General features: G+C 39.6%; 1 long non-coding RNA gene across 4 annotated transcripts; it reads right to left on the minus strand.

Moving 5' to 3' along the window:
• Nucleotides 1-404: 404 nt before the first annotated feature.
• LOC118972660 (uncharacterized) lies at nucleotides 405-17,399 on the minus strand. Of its 4 annotated transcripts, none has more exons than XR_012132271.1 (4): nucleotides 17,074-17,399; nucleotides 5,579-5,668; nucleotides 1,770-3,266; nucleotides 405-876 (listed from the first exon to the last, which is right to left on the minus strand). It is a non-coding gene; the product is annotated as an uncharacterized lncRNA (long non-coding RNA). The 4 variants fall into 4 exon arrangements; XR_012132272.1 differs by lacking the exon at nucleotides 5,579-5,668 and having other exon boundaries at nucleotides 407-876; nucleotides 1,770-1,888; nucleotides 2,767-3,266; XR_005061718.2 differs by lacking the exon at nucleotides 5,579-5,668 and having other exon boundaries at nucleotides 410-876; nucleotides 1,770-1,888; nucleotides 3,062-3,266.
• Between the last annotated feature and the right edge of the window lie 5,864 nt (nucleotides 17,400-23,263).

Here is a 23,263-nt window from a genome sequence, read left to right on the forward strand (position 1 = left end):
ATGTCACACAGGATACTTCTAACATCTTGACCCAACTCTGACATCTCTTCTTTATTTTCTCCTTCAAATAGATTTCAATCTGTGTCCTCTACATAGGAACCAATGGTAGTAGGTGGGTCAAATTTAAAAGGAAATTTTTTTTAACAAAAGATGGAGAAAATCAAAGAATTTTTAAGTAGAAAATTCCCATGGATGACATTAGCAAAGTACATGTAAGTTTGATAAAAATATGCATTTAGTTCTTCATATTTTGATGAGATACTATCACTGTATAAATTCCAGCAAAGATTAAAACACATTTCTTTTCATTTTATTTCCAAGGAAAAATGATGGTCATTACTGCAGTCATTTTTTTTATTCATTTTATTATCATTAATCCACAATTACATGAATAACATTATGGTTACTAGAATCCCCCCTTCACCAAGTTCCCCCACCACAAACCCCATTACAGTGACTGTCCATCAGCATAATAAGATGCTGTAGACTCACTACTTGTCTCTTCTGTGTTGCACATCCCTCCCTATGCACCCCCCCAACATTATACATGCTAATCATAAGGCCCCCTTTCTTTTTCCCTGCCCTTATCCCTCCCTTCCCATCCATCCTCCCAAGTCCCTTTCCCTTTGGTAACTGTTAGTCCATTCTTGGGTTCTGTGATTCTGCTGCTGTTTTGTTCCTTCAGTCTTCCTTTGTTCTTATACTCCACATGTGAGTGAAATCATTTTGTACTTGTCTTTTCCGCCTGGCTTATTTCACTGAGCATAATACCCTCTAGCTCCATCCATGTTGCAAATGGTAGGATCTGTTTTTTTCTTATGGCTGAGTAATATTCCATTGTGTATATGTACCACATCTTGTTTATCCATTCATCTACTGATAAAGTAAAAATAAATAGAAAGATGGATAAGTAGCAGTGAATGAATCTGTTGTGCTCTCCGTAAAATGAGGTTTATTTTCCTCCACAGTTGGAATACACTCAGAGGGGATGGGATATCAGACAAGTTTGGGTGAAGGGAGTGAAGTGGTAAGATCTGACCTAAGGTCCCAGCCACAGCGAGTGAATTAGAGGAAACAGCTGACTTCTAACACCTCTCAATAAAACGATGCAGGATTCCATGTGACCTGGCATTCACAGTGTCTCTGTGGTCAGCCAGATTTCTTTGTTACTCATGCATTTTCTGTGCTAGTAATGTTCCCCTAGCTTTTCAGGCTCCTCCCAGACCTGTTACTCCACTTGGAAGTATAGCAATTGTGGCTGCTTGAGGTGGTGACACCAAAAGGGGCCTCCCATCTGCTTCTTCTTTCACACTGCAACTAAAGCTGTTATCTATCATGAAATGACTGTAGAGGCCCAGGGACAGATCTGGGGTTGAAGAAAGGTCCGGCAAAGATTCCCTTGCAAACAGTGCTGTAAACTAACTTGCAAGGGCTGGACAGCCTTTAGGGGGTGAGTTCTTCTCACTGGAAACTCGGGTCCTGTGTGCCTACACTCAGGCAGAATGGGAAAGAAGTGAGCTTTAGCATGATTAGACCACAGCTGTATTCAACACCATCACCTGTCCCTGTTAACTGAACCACACTGTTCCAGATGAAGGACAATGAGTAATAACTATTCTGTTAAAGTCTGACCTCTGATCAGACATACAACTTTTATCATAGATACTGTTCTTTTATTGTAAGACCTTTCTGTTTACTTCAGGACTTGGATTCAACATAGCAACCAAGAAGATTTTGAAGACTATCTGCTCCTGCAGCTAGATACCTACATGGAGGATGAGGTACAGTGTTCTCATGTTCCATTCAGTGATGCTGAGGACAACTGAGTGTGTTTCGGGGCTGGTAGCCTATTGCTGTTACTTCTTTCCATGTAAAAATTTCAAGCAGTCTACGTGCCAAGAGAGAAATGGTTAGGAACCTGGTGATGGTATACACATAGATGATCAATAACCAATACAAAGAGGATGAGAACATCTAAGCAAGAAACAACCTAAATAATTCAGTCATGTTAACTCGAATCATTTTATTTGAATAAATTACAATGTCCTGACAAAGAATGGTAAAACATTCACACACTTCAGCTATGAAAGGCAGCATTATAGGCTCACACAAACTCAGAAATAACAAATATTTTCTGCCACAATTTAATTTCTAGACAATCTGGTACTGAGGTGGAATTATCATTCTGCTCTTGGTCACATTTATTCACTTTTTACATGGTATGTAGACTCCATCCCTCAGGGCTGTTCCATGGTTTTCTTCAAGCAGTTTCCAAACACCTGAATTAAACATCCACTCCAAGAGAGAAGAGCTTAATCCTTCCCTAATTATATGATCTGATTGTGAACTGTAAATGTAAATAAATGATATCAATTAATAGGAAAGACTGGGGATAAAAGCCTTTTTTCCCCTCACTCTTTCATTCCCCATTAGTCACTTTCCTGTGAATAGTTTGTCTCTAAAATGGAATTTCCAAAGTATGTGATTTCTCCCTTTTCCCTTCTCTAAGTAGTAAGCATAAGCCATGCTGGACCATTCCTATTCTCCCTGTTGCTTAAAAAAAAAGTAACATTCTCAAAAACATTAGTGTGGGGAAGCTGGGGTTCCTACGGCCAGGATCCTCACTGAACTTAAACCACCTGATGATGTAATTGGCCTGTTGCTAGGCTACCACTTTCACACCTTTAGGCAATAAGCTACTGTTGTGCTATATAGAGCTGGGCCCAGAGCTCTGGGTGGAGGCAGAGATGCTAGTGCTCGACCTACCGCCAGGAGAACAAGCCGGGTAATAAACCTTTTCACCGCAAAGAACGTTTTGCTGTCAATTTCTTTGGTCACATTGAATCCATAGCTAACTTTTCCAGGGCTGAAACCAATTGGCAAGACAATTAGGAAAGTTTTTTATTTACACTGTATAACATTTAGTTCAGGGAAAATGCCATGAAAGAGTGTATTCATTTACTGTTAGTGCATAACAAATTATCCCAAATGTTAACAACTCAGAAAAATAAACACTTATTACCTCACCCATTTTCTGAGAGTCAGGATGGAGGTGGCATACCTGAATGGTTCTGGCTCAGGGTCTCTTAGGCAGTTGCAGTCAAGGCCTAGATCATGGCTGTAGTCATCTCAAGCCTCCACTGGGGCTGAGAAATCCATTTCCAAGACAGCTCATTCACATGGCTGTTGGCAGGAGGACTCAGCTCCTCACCACATTGGCCTCTCCACAGGGTTGCTTGTTCTCATGACATGGAAGCTAATTTCCCCTAGAATAAGAACACAGGTGTGGGCAATGCCTTTATGACCAAGTCTTCAAAGACACATACCATAATTTCTGCCATATTCTCATTGATAGAAGACAGTCGAACCCAGGGGGGAGGACTCTTAGGTTCAACCTTTGAATTTGTTCAAATATTTTTAAACCATCACAGAGGGGAATTCCATGTGAAGGATATCTATCTCAGCAATCTCATACACAATATCTATAATCTCCATCAAAAAATTATCAGCCCTCAAAAAAGTAGATGAATTACTCAGCCGTAAAGAAGAAAATCCTGCCATATGCAACAATGTGGATGAACCTCGAGGACGTTATGACAAAATGAAATAAGTCTGTCACAGGAAGATAATAACTACATGATTCCACTTATATGACTAACGAAAGAAGAGTTCAAATCACAGAAGCAGAAAGCAGAGTGGTGACTACCAGGGGCTAGAGGGAGAAGGAGAATTGCTGTTCAAAGTTTCATTATACAAAATGAGTAAGTTCTAGGGATCTGTTGTACAACACTGTGCTTATAGTTAACAATACTGTACTGTACACTTAAAAATCTGTAGATCTCAGGTTATGTGCTCTTACCACAATGAAAGCCATTAATTAATTAATTAAAAAAGAAAAAGTGGATGATTCACAATAACAAGTTACTTTAGGTGGTTTCCCTGTACTTCAACATGGCTATAGATAAATGCTACTACATATGTTAACACTTCAAGGCGATAAAATGTTTGAAAATTCTTAAAGTTATTAACTTGACCTATCAGTTATAAACTTAGTAGAAAGATTTTTTCTAAAGACAATTCCATCATGCAGCTATTTTTACAGGACAAATGTATTAATTCTGTATTGCTATTATGAATTGCCACAAACTTAATGACCTAAAAACACAATCCTCTTTTATTTTACAGTCCTAGAAATCAGAAGTGTAAAGTAGGACCTCCTTCTGGAGGCTTTAGGAAATTATCTGTTACCCAGCCTTTTCTGGCTTCTAGAGGCAGCCGATCCTCCTTGGTTTGTGACTTCTTCCTCCACTTTCAAGCACCTTTTCTCCTCTCTCCCTGCTTGCCTGTTATAAGGACCCTGTGATTACATCAGGCCCCCAAGGTAAACTAGGGTAATATCCCCATCTCAAGATCCTTAATCACACCTGCAAAGAACCTTTTGCCCTTTGAGGTAACATATGCACAGATTCCAAGGATTAGGACACAGACAACTTGTAGGGGGGGTGGGGTTCATTATTCTGTGCAGCAAATGTGATTCTAGGAGAATATCAGAGTCCAAATAAATTGTGCAAAATACCTCAACAGACTTGGTTAACACCATATGAAAAAGACTTAAATTAATTTGACTTATCTGTTAACACATAACTAGTGACCAAAATGATTGACTTAATGTATCAAAATCACATTTGGCCTTCTTTTCCAAAATCACGACCTACAGGGCTGGTAAATCATATTTGCTTTAATACTTATTTATAGTTAACATCTTGGATAAACTATAATTAGAGCCAGATTGTGTGCATGTAATACTACCAAATCATCAATTTCTTTCACCTGTGGATCCGATCCCAGGCTCTTATATCAGTCACCCCACAAATGATGAAGAAACACAAATGTCACTGAGAAATGTTCATTTTGAAATATTTGAAATTTGCCAAAGAAACTCTCAATAATTTCTTCTGAGACTGGAAAAGTTTTCAATACACACAGAATCATAGAACTTAAGAGTATGATGAGACCTAGGAAATCTGAAATTAATACAGTTCTTCACCCTCCATGCCTCCTATTTCATATATGAAAATTCTACGGATAAGAGATAAATATGCTCCTAACTTCTTAGTAAAGCTAGTAAGTGACAGAGCTAGGCCTGAAGGCTAGGTCTTCAGACTCCCGACCTAGAGAGTATTTGTACTTAATCATATACCAATCACAAGCCCAAATTTATTCCTTACAGTGTGTGTGAAGGTTGTGCATGGCATAGGACAACGGAAGGAATGCCACCATGTATTGAGAATTTACCATGGGTGGTCTTCTGTGATACCTTTAAGTTAATTATCTCTCTGTATTTTAATCTCAACAAGGCAGGAAGCACTACTCCTGATTCTAAAATGCAAAGTGAGAACAGATTTTTAGAAACGTAAATAAGCCTGACCAAAGCAAGAATGCAAGGATGTGGCCTGGGTCTCACCTTTTAACAAAGCTCATGAATAAATCCACATTACATTTATGAACAATAAAGAAATATGCAAGTTGAATAATTTCAAAATATCTGCAATGTAACATTATGAGAAGAGATTCTTACCAATTTCATGCATTAAAAATCACAACAGTGTTAGCAGATCCATTTGTTCATTCAACAAACTCTCATTAAGTGTTAATTTTGTCCCAGGTGCTGCCAATATAAGATATGAAAAAGATAAATTCAGTGCCACTCTTATTTAACAAATAAATCATAAAATGGCCAGTGGCAATATAATATTTTTAAAGAATCATATAATTTCAGCAGGGTAGAAGGAAACAAAGTTGTAGAGGAAAAAACGTTTCAATAAGTGAGAAGCAAACTGAATGCTGTGAAGGAGATAGACATGAAAAGGCTTTGGAAAAGGGTAACCCAGGCCATGAGAACAGCACTGTAAAGCTCTAGATACAATCAAACCTTGACCTGTGTAAGGCAATAAGAAATCCATTGTAGGCTGAAGCCAAGTGGGCCAGGGCAAGTAGTAGGACACTAGGCCAGGGCTTGTCCATGTATGGTCTTGCAGGTCATTGAAAACACCTTCGCCTTTGCCCCGAATATGACAGGAAGTTTTTGGAAAGCACTAATAAGGAGACTGAAATGATTAGATTTACATTTTTAAATAGATTAAAATTTGCCATATGAAAAATTGATTGTAGGTGGGCAATAAGGGAGTAGGGTAATCAGTTAGGTAACTTCTCTAATAAATGTGTAATAACAGCATAAGTTGAAGTAAAATAACGGTCAATATACACTGTCTGAAAAACAAATTGCTCTTAAGCAGTTTGTTTTTTCATTTCCTTTCAAGGATGGAACTCATATACTTACTATTGTCATATATGATTTTATTCACTAAAGAGATATATATATAATATGAAAACCCTGAAAAACAGTATGAAAAAATCTTATCATAGAACATGTTTTCTTGTATAAAGCATATTAATTTTTTTATTGTTAATTATCTCTATGTCCCTCAAAAATGGGTATATTTATAACCATTTTCATTTTTTATCTTCATAAATTAGGGCTCAGTAAGGTTGGATGGCTTGGTTATAATAAAAACAAAGACCTAAGTGATTTCCAGCTTTGTTTATTGGGTAACAAAAATCAAACAGTCCTCTATCTGTATATTTTTTTCAGAGGAGCAGACATAATCTACTTGTCTCAAATAACTCTTGCAACTCAGATTCCTTTGAAGTTAACAGGAGGGCCAGGGTATGTGGATAATAAAGACTTTGGAAGGGATTATGTTTTATGTACCTTTGAAGGTACACTAAATTTATTTTGTGCTTGATAAACATAAACTCCACAGGCACTCATGAGAGAGCTGCATTATATTTTTAGATACAGAAATACATGGATTTATGTTTTCCACGTTTATCCATGCCACTCAAGCACCAATTTACTTATGGCTATTACTTGATTTAGTAGAAATAATTAACAATACTTCTTTTTCCCATTTGTTCCAAATGCAGCCTCATGACCTACTAATTCCTACTGAATTAGATAATGCCTACTTTTACACAATATCTCTTGGAAAAGTAACTGACTGTATTCTTTCTTAAATTTACTTTGTCTAACAAAGAACACCACCATTTGGAACAGAATTTAAAGATATAATTTGGGCCAGATATAAAGGGAATCCTTGTGTATGTATCCATGGTTGTTTAAGTATAAAAATCATCCTTTTATTTTGGTAATTGATAAAATTAACTGTGTTACACCATCTATGTATATATAAAAGTACACAGAATACAGAAACAAACAAAAACAGAAAAAATGTATTTCCTCAAACTATCCTGGAGACAATTCTATCCCCAAATTCATTCACAAATCAGGAAGCAGAAAAGATTACTTTTCATAGACAAGAAGGGAAAAGGAGATTTATCTTGGAGACAAACCAAGGTATTACCTGTTTGATGCCAAAGGACTCATATAAATCTACAATTTTGGGTCTGCTAGGTTGTTCTATGTCACAGAAACATAGCAATGGCTTAAGCAAATAGAACTCTGTTTTTACATAATTGGAAATTTTAAAGAATTTGGGCAATTTAGGTCTGATGCATCAACTCAAGGATTTTGTCAAGAAGCCAGGCTCCTTCTTCTGTCCTTCTCTGCCATTTTTAATGTTTCTCTCATTCTCTTGGTCCCAAGATGGCCTCACATCCTCTAGACACTGTATTTTAGTTTGGATATAAGGACGTAAAACAGTGCAAAGATCAAATAGCAAAAATGAAAAAGTCAATCATTTGGCTTCTAATTATATTTCATTGGCACAACTGTGTATCCAACAACCAGCCTAGCTAGGGGCTCGGACATTATTTTAGGTTGGGTAAGATACACCCACTCTCCAAAGAAAGATTTGGTAATAAGAAGGGGTAAGTTTGCAAGATAAAATTCAGGACAGCTTCTGGAAAAGGAAAAAATGGAGAAAATAAAAAGATCAGTGCTTGCTGTTGGGGAATTCAGGGGAAAGCAGGCAGTTCAGGGGAAGGTGGGAATAGGCAGAGCAGAGGGGGTTTTGGGGGCAGTGAAAATATTCTGCGTGACATTATAATCGTGGATACATATCATTTTACTTTTGTCCACACCCACAGAATGTACAAAACCAAAAACTAACCCTAAGGTAAACTTTGGACTTTGGGTGATTATGATGTGCTAATATAAGTTCATCCTTGGTAAAAAAAATGTACCATTCTAGTGAGTGGTACTAGTAGGGAAGGCTGTGCATGTGTGGGGGGCAGGGGGCATACAGGAAATCTGTGTGCCTTACTCTCAATTTTATTGTAACCTTCTCTAAAAATACAAGGTCTTAAAAAAATCTTTAAATATGTGATTAGGGGGAAAAACAGAACATACAGTTAAATTTGAATTTCAGATGAATGTGGATACATTTTTAATTTAGGTCAGCTCCATACAAAATAGGAGACATTTATATTTAAAAATTATTCAGTTTACCTGAAATTCAAACTTAACTAGGCAGCCTATATTTTTATTTGCTAATCTGGCAACTCTAAGAGAAAATTAACTACTGAACAGCAGCTGATAATTATTTACCACAGAGCCCATGGAGAATTTCTGTGTTCTCCTTTATAATGTTGATCTACTCTCTCTTCAGAGAATCTAACTTGAGTATCTAACTTCAGAGACTAAATATATGGTTTCATAATTGCCAACTGTAATGGTTAATTTAATGTTTCAATATCTAGGCCATTGTACCTAGATATTTGGTAAAATATCAGTCTGAATGCTGCTATGAATGTATATTAGGTGATATTAACATTTAAACCAGTAGCCTTTGAGTAAAGCATATTACTCTCCATAATGCGGCTGGGCTTTACCCAATTAGTTGAAGACCTTAAGAGCAGCCTGAGGCCCTCCAAGGAGGGAAACCTACCTCAACATGGCCTTCAGATTCAAGCGGCAACTTCAGTTTGTCCCCTGGATCTCCAGCCTGCAGCCCTATCCTGCAGATTTTGGACTTGCCAGTCTCTACAATCCTTAAACGAGTTTCTTAAAATAAATATCTTGCTAGATATAGAAAGATGATAGATTGATACTACACGGGAACAGAATTTTGCCAAAATAAGTCTCTTGGAATAAGGATTACCACTAAAACCCTATTTTTAAGAAACTGCAGACAAAAGAGAAACTCGAAAACCAAGTTACCCTTTTGTAAGAGACGTTTACATTTGTAAGGGAAATCTCCATTAGTAAGGGTGTCTCCCTTGGGACAACAGGAAGAGGAGGATTTCCAAATCTTTAGAAAACCTATGACAGGGCACCACTGTCTGCATAACCATACTGTTGCTGACAGTGCTTTTTCTGGTCAACTCCCATTACTGGCCTCCCCCTTTCCCAACATCATCTTTTGTCTTTAGCTGGAGATGGTATTTTAGGCGGTGGTTTGGGCCATTTCAGGGAGTCACTCAGTTTTCCTGGGTCTCTCCAATGTATACAGGAGGTGTACATGTTATCAAAGTTCTGTTTTTCTCCTGTTAATCTGTCTTTTCAAATGGGGCTCTTTGTCAGGAACCTAGGAGGATAGGGGGAAAATTATTTTTCCCTCCCCACAATAGATAGATACACACGCATCCTATTTGTTCTGTTTCCCTGGGGAACTCTTAATGATACACTAAGTAAGTTAAAAAGTATTTGACTGAAGCAATCTAAGAGTGTAAGTAGACCTATAAACTAACTGGAAAGTATGCAGGCTGGATCATGTACTCCTTTTATGTTAAAATAAAAGATAATTAGTTAATAACTAGCTGCTAACCAGTTTTTTTCCACTGAATTCAAACCTTGTCTTCAAACTTCCTTTGCCATGGCAGCTGCAGATGAACTTAGAGGCACATTTGTTTTTAATCTGCTCTTGCTGTATAATCTAATCTAGTCATAGTAGATGCTTCAGAATTCTTGACTTTTGAATAATTATAAAAGCTTTTACAACTTTTTTACTTTATCAAAAAGAGGCCTATAAACTTGTCCACCCAGTTAATCAACTGGTGGAAGTCAAAATGTCTTCAAGAAGTTCAAGTAAGTTGAGAAAAACAGAAGCTAAAGTGTTAGGGAAATTTTTAAAAAGTTTATATCAACAAAATCACATGTACACATTTTATAATATTTGAGGTATCAGAAAATACTTTTTCTATAAAGTACAAATTTCTAACACTTGTCATGTGTTGATTTTCCTTTACCTAAGAATGTGTCTGCAGTGACAGCTTTATCAATATTTTTAAGAGACTTCCTGGGTGTGGCTGGAGAACCTGTCATCCCTTGATAAAAAAAAAAAACGTAAGGGCCAAAAAAACTCCGTGTTTTCAGTCATTCCCATGTTTATTAAAAAGAAAAAAAAATCACTGAATCTAGCTAGTATTAGTTTCTCTTAAAATTCAAAACAGAAAATCCAGAATTAGCAAAATCTTAGATCTGTATTGAGAATGAAACATGTTAACCTATGAAAGAGTGAAAAATCAAAATAAAAATGAAAAATGGGCACATAATAAGGATTTAGAGATTTTTTTTTCAATCTACTTCCTTTAGAAACAATTATACAGAAGAAAACTAGAGTATTGCTTTTTGCTCCTCTTACAAGTCAAACACCACTCTGTAAGCGTAAAGCCTAATGAAAGCTGTGACTAAAACTTGCGCTGTTTTTGTTCTCAGGTCACCCATACCAGTTTACTTACAGACGACATAGTCTGCCTTACCCCATGCCTGGTGCTTTTCTCCCAGTGTATCAGCACTGCCTTTCCCCTGCCTGACTCAGGATGACCTAGAAGGGATTTTTTTGCAAAGTTACCAAGACACCCTTAACATGAAACTTAAATTGTCCAAGTCAACACAAATTGTTGATGCAGAGACCCATAAATCATCCTCCCGAGATGCTCACCCTTCAGCTCAAGCCAGCAGGTCATGCTTTTCTTTAAAAGACTGGGGTAGATGCTACTCTTTAAAGGGTGAGAAGAGAAAGGAGGCTGACAAAGGAATAAATCTAAAACAATGAGTATTTCCCCAATAGGGAAAACTCAATGAGAGGCACAAGCAAAAACCTAAAAGATTGGATCCTGGTTTTCCCACGTTGCTGCTAGCTGTGCCAGTCTGGGGACTTTGAACTGTTTTCCTGCCCTTTCTAATCTTACTGAGGTTCTTTCTGGACCCTCACCAATCCTCCCAAGGAAAAACCTAAATTCTAGCTATTCCAGCCCGGTCTTACAATGTCTCCTTACTCTTCAGTGTTTGCAAATGGGGAGGTTAAAAAAAAATACAGTGAACAGGTGACATTCAGGAAAAGAGGACTTACTTGGGGACATAACATGTGGGACAGATGTCCTAGATCTGTCAATTAGAAGCTGTGCAACTTAAGGCATACAGTTTTTGTATGTTGTGGCTTAGAATAAAAAGGAAAAAAACAGTTTGATAAGAAAGGTAGGTCTTACCTGAGTCTCAGTTTACTCATCAGTAAAATGTAATAGAAATTCCAAACTCTTGGGTACGGGCGCGGGTGGGGAGTGGGGAGGGGTGGAGGGTGGGACAGGAAGCTCTGTTATGAGGTGGAAGGAGGTAGGTAAAGCCTGCACTGTTTCAAAGAGTAGGTAATTTCTGCTGCCTTCTCTTAAGGGTTTCCATTATGACTGCTGGGAATCCAGCTTTCTCCAGTGGTCTGTGGATGCCATGATAAGTAAACCAAGATCCCCACCTTCATGGATTGTACATTTTAAGAACTCTGGGATTTATCTTGTGAGAAACACACTCACTGGTCCAAATTCAGTAAGTGGACATGGAGACAAAGAGAACAACGGAGCGAGGCTTTAATGACAGTCTTGCAAGATCAGGTGTCTGGTGGGCAGGCACGCCTGGGGAGCTTGGCGCCAATAATTTCTCTTAGTGCCCTCACCTGGTTCCTCATTGGCTGAGTACTACAGGGTTCACATTCTTTCCTGGACGTCACCTAAACTGGTTGTATCTTTTCTTTACATTTGTCTTATTATTGGTACGTTTAAAAAACAGGTATAGCCAGGCCTTTATCAATTCCCCCACCCCCACTCTCAGCCTGAGCAGCTTCCACCACGTGGCCCTTTGTTAATACTTTACTGTTAAAATGTTTAAACATCCTAGTGGGAATAAATCCCATTTAGGTTTTATACTCTTCCCTAACAGTTCCCCCCTTTTTATTTAAGAATTTCTGATTTTATTCCCAGTAATGTATTTTAATTTACACTTGGTCCTTTCTCAAATTTCTCTAATCTTGTTTATGGCTGCCTCTATAAGCTTTTGAGTCAAGCCTCTCACACAAGGGATGATACAGCATAAAACTCTCGCAACTATAACAAGGGATGTTAAAACAGAGGCAACCATACCTTTCTATTTTTTTTAAACTATCTTTCCAACCAGTCTGTAAAAGGGTCACTGATGCCAGTTTTCAGCTAATTCATTAGCTAAAGTGGTGAGTCCCTGTAGGGCTTTAGTAATAGTACCATCAGGGGCAGTATTATTTGGGATAAAAGTACAATATTTTCCTCTTAACATAACACAGACTTTTTTCTGCTAACATATGCTATTCTGTTTTCTCAGGCCATCTTGTTGTTGATGGTGGACCACTAAAATAGTGCTGACTCAAATCTTGTAGCTATTTGATTTATAGCTTTAAATTCATCAGGGACTCCCTTGGGCACTCCTATTGAGTCAATGTATACATTTGACTTCTATGAACATTTTTTTTTCATTGGGTGTGGAGAAAAATGCCAGGGTAAATGGAATGGCCAATTGGACTAAAGCACAAGTCCTAGTCCAGGTGGGTGGCAACGAGTAGCACAGGTTCCCCTTTCTACAGCACCACCCAACATCCACTCGGGGGATGCGTAATTTCAAGGAGTTGCCCTCTTTAGAGACATTTAGGACACGGGTACAAGTCAGTAAGTTCCCTACAGGAGTTCTGAAACCTTTCCCTTGCCTAGAGAGGCATGAGGAGTGATTCATCTTCTCTATAGAAAAAGAGGGGATTGCCCTCGGATCTGACTTCTTTAGTGCATGAAAGAGTAAAGACAAGCCCTTGCAAGTCTCACTTCCCCAAGAGTCCTTGTCCTGGTACAGGGCCAACATGCAGTTCATCCCAGTGGGGTCTGTGTCCCAGCAGAGAGGAAACAGGACCACCTGCACCTGTGGCCGTCCAGCAGCACATGCATAACAATCGCTTTTATTCAAAGTGAGTACTGAAAATTTAACCCACTCTACCCAGGCATTGGTGTCTCTATAACCTATTTCTATTTCAAGAGTCTGTTTTAGATATTTTATCTGTTACAGTAACCAGTCTAGGGTCATTTTTGGGAAGCTCTGGCTCAATATTTCCCTCAGGATTGGGGGTGGCCACTATGGGTGAAGTCTTGCCTTTGATTAAATTAAGACTAAACCTTCCCACAGGATCTACTCCAATGACATCTGCACCGAGTCCATCTGGAGGTTTATGTATAGTTAATAAAAGGGGGTTACACTGTCTATCCTGGCAATTGTCAGGAGTAATTCCTTTAGCTAAGTGGAGTTTTCTTTTTAAAGATTTTTCTACTGCATGAGGGACTGTCCACCCTTGAAACTGGGTAGTCTACTAAACACTGCTCCACCTTGGACATGGGACCTACTTGTCTTTTTTTATTCTGTTAAGTTTTATCCATTCAGGACAGAGATACTTATTATCTCCAGAAAGCTGTCTTTGGTCATTTAGGTCACCACAAGAGAACTTGACAAGCATCAAACCTAATGGTTTGGGGGCTTGATGTTTTAGTAATATTGATGACCAGTTTGACAGGATAACCAGGAGTTCCTTCCCATTATAGGGCTTCCTGCGACTTGCCTGTGAAATACTGAGTTAGAAGGATAAAAGTTAACATTTTTAGGTTCTTTTTAGTTTCAGCCTTACAGGTTGGTTAGCCACCTGGGACACCTGCCAATTCTGTTTTGTCCCCAGATCCCCCAGTCAGTTTCTTTACTCTGGTGTAATGAGTCCCACCCTTTCCAGCCGTCCTCACTGCCGTCTCCGTGATCAGGAGCACTTGGGCGGGGCCTTCCCAGCTGGGCTGGAGTCCATCTTTCCAGGATTTTACTAACACCAGGTCTCTAGGCTGGAATCAGTGAGCGAAGAACTCAAGTGGGGGAGTCTGGGTGAGGAGTCCTTTCAGCTTGAGGGAAGGTATGTTAGAAGACATGGCCAGCACATAATTTCATCTTTTTCAAGTAAACTTATTTCATATTTTAAAATTTGAGAATCTATTAGCCAGTGCCCAGCCCACTGATTAAGTAAGCATGACCCGAATCTGGTGAGGTGTACTGACCGTGAGGGTTCCTCTGAGTTAATTTCCTGCTCTCTTCCACCAGTAAGGCCATGGCTGTGATGGCCTGAACGCATTCAGTTCATCCTCAAGAGACAGGGTCCAATAGTTAAGACATAAAGGCCACTGGTTGTTTCTTTCCTCTCCAGGATTGGGTCAAAACCTTACAGAGAACCTTGTTCAACAGTAATAAACCAGTGAAATGGCTTCTGTAAAGATGGGAGTGCCAGGACTGGGGTGGTGACTAAAGATTGCTTTCAATTCTTCTAGAATTTGCAGTTCCGCTGGGTCCATTGGAGAGGGTCTAGCTCTCCCTCTAACAATTTGAAATACAAGCTTGTAGCCTCTCTTCTAACACTTTTTGAGCTTCTCTCAGTAATTCTTCTCTAGGTTTTTCATTCCATTTATCTGAATTCTGTAATTTCTTAGATAAATCTGGCCATTTTTTGGTTACAAAATTGACTTCTAAAAGATCCTGTCCTACCTGAGCTTCTGGTTCAAGTCCTGAATACTTTCTCATCTGGTCCCTGAGTCTCTATGAAAATGCAGTTGGGGTTTCTTCCTTTTCCTATTGGACTTCAAACACCTTAGAAACATTTTGAGATCTTGGGGCCGATTCCCTAATTCCCTTTATAATTAGCTCTTGAAGATCCTGCATTTTAATTATATCCCCTAGATTATTATTATCCCATCTAGGATCTACATTTGGGAACTTTTGTTCCACTGACTGTACACCCTGGCCCGGTGGGTGTTCTTGTTTCCAAATGGACACAGTAGCTCTCTTGATCACCCCCCCTCTCACCACCAGGGACTAGAATATTCATGATGGACATCAGTTCAACTTAAGTATCTATATTAGGTTCCAGGAATTGATCTAGTTGGTCCACTAGGCCAAAGGGATCTTCTAGTAATGCTTAAAACTTCTCACCTCAGTCCCCGTGAGGGGAGCATTAACAAATTTCCCCTTATCCTAGTGGGACCTCTCTCCATGGAAACACCTTGGGATTCCTGGTGGACTCCCCAGAAGGCAAGGGGAAACTAAGTCCTTCTTACATTGTTAAGTCCAGGGAGAGGAAATCTTAGGGAAAAATACTTCTAAAAACTGCAATCAGTCCAAGGGAGAAATAAAGTTTAAAATCTATTTATTGCTCCCAAGCTGCGGTCTGGGGCCATTTCTCTTTCAGGCTCCAGCATCAGCCAAAAACCGGCCCTCCCCCTCACCTCTCAGGTACGGAATAGCCCTCCTTGCCCAGGTAATTACTTTTTGATATGGAGATGAATTTCTCTCCACCCCTGAAGATGCAAATGCACTAAAGCCATATTTCTTTCCACCTCTGAACGCAGGTTGATATGAGCTATGAGTTGGGTGGAAGGAGAAAAAGGCCAGGAAAGTCTACTAAAAAGACTCAGAGTTAATTAATTAAAGCTCAAAAAGACAGGAGCAACTTGGCCTGGAATGTTTGAATATTTCTCAGATAAAGGAGAAGGTACCCCAGCATAGCCTGTCTTTATTATGTTAATCATACAGGCCCAGCCTCTTCTTTTCTTTTTTTTTTTCTTTACCTATATGCTATTTTTTTTCTTTCTGACCCCAAATAGTCTACAACCCAGGAAATCAATTTAGTATGCAGGCGCAGCTGTAAACAACATAGCAAAAGGCAGGAAGGATTTCATCCCAAAGATTGCATTTTAATACCCAGGCGGTCAAGAAGCAAGATTCTCAACTTACTCATTAGCAAACAGACAATAACTCTGCCCCCCTTGGAAGAAGGGCAGTTAGTCCTGATATGCTCCCAAACCAGGAAGCTGCCATCCTGGGAGGGGACTAAAAGCAGTAAATTTCTTGTGTTAAGCTAATTTTGCAGAATTACCCAGAGGACTGATAAGAAATGTTTCATCAAAGATACCTGAGACCACCTAACAAGTCTACACCTCCAGGTGCCGGGTACACTCCTAAAGAATCTTTAAAAAGCGAACCCCCAACCCCTGGGGTGCTCCTCTCTCCGAGGCCACCAGCACCCTCAAAGTGCACAACCTTTTAACTTAAAACTTTCTCTCTCCAACCTCCCAGGGTGCCCCTCCCTGCCAAGGCGGCCTCACTTTCTCCAGGAGTAACTTGAAACAAAACTCTCACTTGGCCTCACCGCCGTGTCCCCGCCTCTCAACTCTCCGCTGCAGCTACAGCGGGGAAAGGGACCGAGGAAATCACACAACACTTTCCCAACACCAGGGCTTGTCCTGGGAGGTCCTCTTGTAGTTCCTCCTCCCTAGCTTTCCCTTCCCTGGTGTTAGGGGAAATAGGGGAAGTGCCCTTGGTAACCAACAGATTCCTCAGGTGAACTGGATGCTTTATTACTATCAAAAAATAACTCAAACCTGGCAAAGCCAGTTTTCATCTGATCTAACTTTAATCCAGACAAAACAGCAAAATTTGATCATCTTCTGTTTGTCCTTAACCTGGTACAGGAGGCATCCCCCCAGTACCGCAACCTTCACCCCAGCAGGCTATCTGGGGGGAATTTCAAGGGAGCTCATCTGGTTCCCTTTCTCTGCTTCCATAGGCCTAGAATTTATATTTCCTATCCTTCAAGAGGTCCCTGTGTCTGAGATCCCTGTGTACTCAACTCCCCATAATGGAAGTTTCTTGCACACACCCCGAGATTACACATCTCAGCAACATACACTCGACTTCTGAAAAATGCCCAACCACCAGCAGTAGTTATAGCCCAATTTTCTCACCTTGGCTCATGCACGAGGTTGCCTGGTTGCCGCGGTGCCTGCGTTTTCTCCCCTGCGTCAGTCACGCTATCTCCACACAACAGTCTCGGGTCTCCCCTCAGCCTCCATGCGAAGGTGAGATGCCCAGACACAGCAGGCCACCCAAAGGCGGGCGGGACGCGTCTTTCCACTCTGCTTGGGCCCCCACCTCGCACAGGCAAGAGGATCCCGGACGAGTCCCCAAATTGTGAGAAACACACTCACTGGTCCAAATTCAATAAGTGGACATGGAGACAAAGAGAACAGCAGAACGAGGCTTTAATGACGGTCTTGCAAGTACCGGTGTCTGGTGGGCAGGCACACCTGGGGAGTTTGGCGCCAATAATTTATCTCCTAGTGCGCGAGTCCCTCCCCTGGTTCCTCATTGGCTTAGTACTACAGGGTTCACATTCTTTCCCGGACATCACCTAAGCCAGTTATATCTTTCCTTTACATTTGTCTTAATATTATTGGTAGGTTTAAAAAACAAACAGGTATTGCCAGGCCTTTATCAATTCCTCCACCCCCACTCTCAGCCTGAGCAGCTTCCACCACATGGCCCTTTGTTAATACTTTACTGTTAAAATGTTTAAACATCCTAGTGGGAATAAATCACATTAGCTTTTATACTCTTCCCTAACAATCTGAAGGAGTAACTGCAATAACATATGACAGACTGAGTTTTACATGTGTTACTTATTTTTTCAATTAAAATGTCCCCTCAAAAATATAAACTTTAGACTTGTATTTATCATGTGTTAGTCCTCTTCACTTTGGGCAATTTCTTGCAATGGTTGATACAAAATTTGCCAAGAGGCTGTAAGAATTCAGGAATCCAAAGATAGAAAGCAACAATTACTTCTTTATGCAATAAAATGCTAATCCTCTCATTTTTCATTGTTTTATATGACCTATTTAGTCTTCAGACTATAATCCTAAGTATACTGGCAAGTCTTTTGGAAATAAACAAGAAAAAAAATCTAAAGGAAGACATCTATTTTTAGCTTTCCACTGTTTCTTGCTCTCTGTTGTGATTATTCCAAAACTAGTCACAATTTTATTTGAACTGATCTAAGAGGGAAAAAAATGAAATTGCAAAATGGATTCTTTAAATACACACTACCAGATTTAATCGATTTTTAATGCAAGGATAAGTAGAACAGGCCATGTCATATATTTATCACCAATCATTTGCAAAACAATCAGTCTACCCCATTCTCAACCTCAGCCTGCTGTTGACCCTGCTCGGAGCCCGACAGCCCAAAGAGGGCAAGACCTGCTTCCTCCCACCCCCTGCCTGGCTGCTGGGGCCGCCCATTGTCTGGCTAATGGAATCCTGGAACCCAGCCAGAGCTGCAGCCTGCGCGTGTGTGGTTTAGTTTTGTTTTCTTGTTAATGATCACACACATCTTTGGCCTAAACTGCAGACAGAAGTGGGGTAGGGGTGGCTCTTATTTTATTAAGAAAAGAAAACCCAGGAGTGAGAGTTCTGGATGAAGTTGCCTAATGTTTTAAGAAATAAGTTTAGGTAAATGAGTAAAATAGAAAAGCATGGCAAAGGAAGAAAGGAAAAAAGAAAAGACCCAAGCATCTCAAGTCTTACCAGAATAAAAACTATCAGAAATGTCACCAAAAATTATCCAACTTGATGTATAGACATAAATTAAAAAACAAATTTGTCTGCTTTCCTCCTAGAAGCTACTGAGGAAAGAAAATAGTTTCCTTAGGGTAAGTGGACAGGAGTTTTATTTTTGTTGTTGTTTAAGCATAAAAATATGAAAATAAGAAAGCATATAATTTTGCTGGCAATTATATTTCTAGGCTTAAAAGTATTAATGAACAGTTACTCTAAGTTACTCTTAAACTTGCATATGTGTATGTGTATAAAATTTAATGGCATCAAAGAACTCACATAGTCTGAGAAACTACCTTACAAAGATGATAGTAAGCAAGCAAAAAGGCAATGCACAGAAGTACTTGTTTTTTAGTAAAAGAGTTCACAAAGGCATAAGGCTGGTCGTCAGGAAATAAGCTTGAGCAAAGGAAATGGGAGATGTCTGGTTCAGGGGATTTGAGGCAGACTTTTACCAATGCGTGCTTTTGTTTTCCTTCTCATGCTAAGTCAGGATACATGCTAGGTTTTCACATGTCCAAAAAAGAAATACCAAAGTAATAAGATCACATCTAGGACGGTATAAGTCCTGAGTTTTCTCTAACAGGAAGCTGTTCACTTGCAGCCTAGTGCCAGTCTTTCTTGATTTGGGCTGAAACACATGCAGGAAGAGGAAGGAATTAACAGATTGAGCACTGATGTGTTTTAACCAGATGAAAACTGAAGCCTAGGCAACTGTAGTCTCTGGCCTAGGAATCTGGAATCAGGACTCTGAAAGGTCACACTGAGTCACCTACCAGGACACTCACAGACAGGCCAAATGAGCAGGGATGTGTTATGGTGAGCCAGTGGGTGCCCAAAACACCCCAACACACACACAACCTCATCCTTAAATTAATAGGCAGTCTAAGATTTTTGAAGTTTGATCACACCTTCTATACAAGTCCCATAACATTCCCACTACAACCACCACAAATTTTTATCTTTAACTCTTCTTATATAGAAATTCTGAATGTTTCCAGGAGATTAGTCTCCAGAGACCAAATAGCATAGCAGACACCCATAGAGAAGCTGGTACAATAGACCATGCAGCCCTTGAAAGAATGAGAAAGAGAGAGTCAGTCCCCGGCAAACGTCCAGTTCAACTGAGGCCAGCTGTAAATCCTGCACGTTTCCTGATGAGAGTCGCTAAAATGACTACAAGAAAATTCTTAACCTAGGTTGAGTGGATAGCATGCAACCTAGTAATTTCTCACTAAGACATAAAGGATTAAGAAAGAATGAAACAAAGTGCTCAGAAGGAAGTCTTTTTGCTAGGGAAGAACTAGTGGGAAAACTGAAAATCCAGTATCACTTTTCCAGAGTTCAGGGATTGCCATGACCCATACTGGGAAATATCTTAACTCCAACACTGAAGAGACCAAGCCATGGTCCTTGTGTCTCATGTTAAGTGCTCTCAAAGTGCAGATTTTGTCAGCCTCTGGCAAATTACAATAGCATTTGTTCCAGAACCACTCTCTTAGAAAGGGCTCTACAACAAAACTGAACTGCATGAATACCTTAACACCCACCTCCACCCACCTTCCCCTTCCTACTAACTCCACCCCACCTCACCCCACATTAATACCCATACTCAAGAAAGTTGATCTCAGTGTAATGGTAGAAGGAAAGCTACTCATTAAAACGTCCAGTTTAAACTAAATGGTGGCTAGAAGTGTTCATCCTCTCAGGAAAATTACATAGTTTTAATTCACTTGTAAACTCAAAAGAACAAATTCTTATTGATGGCATTCCTGTGGACATAGTTTTGGCTGAAGCCTTCCCTCATTTTTACATTGTACAATAAATCAATTATTTTATTATGAAGGGAGACAATTCTAAGTAGACTTAGCCCTTAATGAAACAGTGCTGTGTTAACTTAATGCCTTCAAGGAAGGCCACCTCCCAAAAGGTGGATGGTGGTGTGACTGGTGGAGAAAGCTGGCCAAGGAGCCCAGGGGTGCTACCTGGTGGGGAGAGCAGGCAGAGGGCTGCAATGGATATGAAACGTGATAAGAGAACCACTTTTGGAATCTGTCACTTGGATACACAGCTGTCTTGCTCTGCATGATGATGATAAGCAGTTAGTTACCATGGAAAGTGAACACACCTTACAGTCAGGAAGGTCTCGGTGTTACGTTACTTAACCACATTGATACACACTTTCTTCACTTAAAGAACACGTGATTAGAGAATTAGAGATAATACAGCCCATGGCATATATTAGACACTCAAGATGACATTATGTAAATTACCATTCACTACACACATCCTGGGAGAAGAGCTAATATCTGCGGCACAGAAGAACAGTGTGAAATAAATGATATGAGAGCCAGAGGCATCAAGATTTATGACAGTGCAGAAACAGAGGAGACACAGGGCTCAAACTCTCTTTCCTTGTAATATTTTCTATCTAGCAGCTGGTTCTCCATCCTACCAGAATTACATTCTTCACTAAACCTTACTTCTGATTTTATCTACAGTATTACTCCATTTTTTTTAAACTTAAGTGTAGATAGAAATGAGCTATTTATAGCTACCACCCTGGGCTATAAATCTTGAAGGCAATGTGGATGCTGGCATGAGAGCTCAGAGTCCAAGCCAGTAAGAAAGTGTAACTAATTAAAAGGATGGGTTCTAAGGAGTTACTCTCCCATTTATTTTAGCTGTTTGGGACAAATGAGGGGATAAAAAAAGGGTAGAGTAAGCAACAAAATGATGAAAGGTGCAGCTGTGGACAAATGTGATGACCTGCTACAAGTCTGGAGGAAGAAATGCTAAAGATTCTCTTTGCTATTTAAAAAAAAACATAAAACAAGCTAAGAAGTCTTGATACCTTCAATACAATGGACCCCAAATTTTCCATTAGCTTTCATAACTATTAACTGATAATTCTATATTTATATATATCTATACCATGTTGAAAACTAGAAAAGTTAGGCCACAATTAAAATACATTTTCTAAAATATTTACTCCTATCCAAATAAAACCTATATTCCTTTTTGAGGATAAAACTATGATTAAAAGCAATTTTGCCATATTAAATAGATACACAATATTCTATTGCTAAATAGAGGAGCAGTATGCTATACATGATTAAGGAATGTTTTTAAAATCAAGATACTCAATTTTACTGAATGAATAATTTACTGAACGTCAAAAATAAATAATTCCTGGGAACTTATTTTCTATGGAAGATTTTGCAGATGTGATATATTTTTCTGAGAGAAATATCAGGATTTTTAGGACATTGCTCAGTTGTTTTTCCTGAACACTAATACAGATCTAGTAACCAAAGTGAGACTCTAGAGAAAATAAAATGTTGATTGAAGACTTAAGAGAGAAGAAATATGCAAGGGGAAAATGGAAAGTTAGCAGTACTTTGATCATTAGATTCATTAACTTAATGAGTATTATTGCATGCCTTCAACATGCTACGCACTGGGGAATACAACCATGAAGAAGATAGGTGTGCCCCCCACCAAAGGGGAGCATGGGAATACTGGCCAAAGAAAGAAATTATAGTTGTGAATTACAGAATGCTACAAAAAGGAAAAATGGAATCCAAAGGAAGAAGCCATCTCAAGAAAGATTTTTTTATTTTTGTTTTTTTTTCCCCCTAGAACTTGATAGAAGAAATAAAAGCTGATAGAAGAGCAGGAGTCCCTAAACACAGAAGGCTGAGGTACTTGGGAGTTAGTGAGTGGCAGGACTGCGTGCCAGACAAGAAAGAGCTACGTGCAAGCGTGGCTGCAAAAGAGAGCATTGGTGCACTGAAGTAATGAAAGAAATTCAGAATTGCATTGTGTCAGAGTTCTGGACTAGATGTTTAGAAGGAGGGGCCATTCAGAAAGGTAGAGCTTAGATTAGCGGAGTTTACACACGAGTTGTTATACACATCTCATTCCTTTAATGAGAAGGAATTGGCCAATCACACGAGGGTGGAAAGGGTGTCTTAGCAAAACAGTATGAGCAGTCAGCAGTGAATAGAAAGACATCAACTTCAGGGAACTTCTGAAACACAGGGTTCATGTAAAGGAGATAGAGCATCTGTGAGGGAAAGAGTGAGTGTAAGAAATTTATCGTGGAAAGGAACTACTTAATATTTTAATAGGTGACCCACTGGGGCAGATCTGTGTAGGAAATTTGTGTGGCAGTGTGGAGGATGAATTGGCTGAAGAGGAGAATGACTGCAGTCCAAGCAAAGCAAAAAGGCTGGACAGTGGTCTGATTGACAACAGAGAATGAGTGTGTCAGAGAGATCAGAAAGGCATGAAGTAAAAGGCACTGGATGGCTTCGGGTAAAGTGAGGGGAGAGGGGACTGGAGACAAAGAAGTATATGGATGCACACCATCCCATGTAGTATTCACTGGTCAATGGGACAGCTGTCAGGAAACGAATGGAGCAAAGCGAATATGGAGTAAACACTGAGTTCAGTTTTGGAGTTTGCATTGCCTGTGGAATTTCTAGGAGTTAGCAAGGTGGCGGCTGCCTGGGGCTGGCACTTGAAAAGAGGCCT

Source organism: Manis javanica, chromosome 6, assembly GCF_040802235.1.
Source record: "Manis javanica isolate MJ-LG chromosome 6, MJ_LKY, whole genome shotgun sequence".
In the NCBI taxonomy this organism is placed as follows: Eukaryota; Metazoa; Chordata; class Mammalia; order Pholidota; family Manidae; genus Manis; species Manis javanica.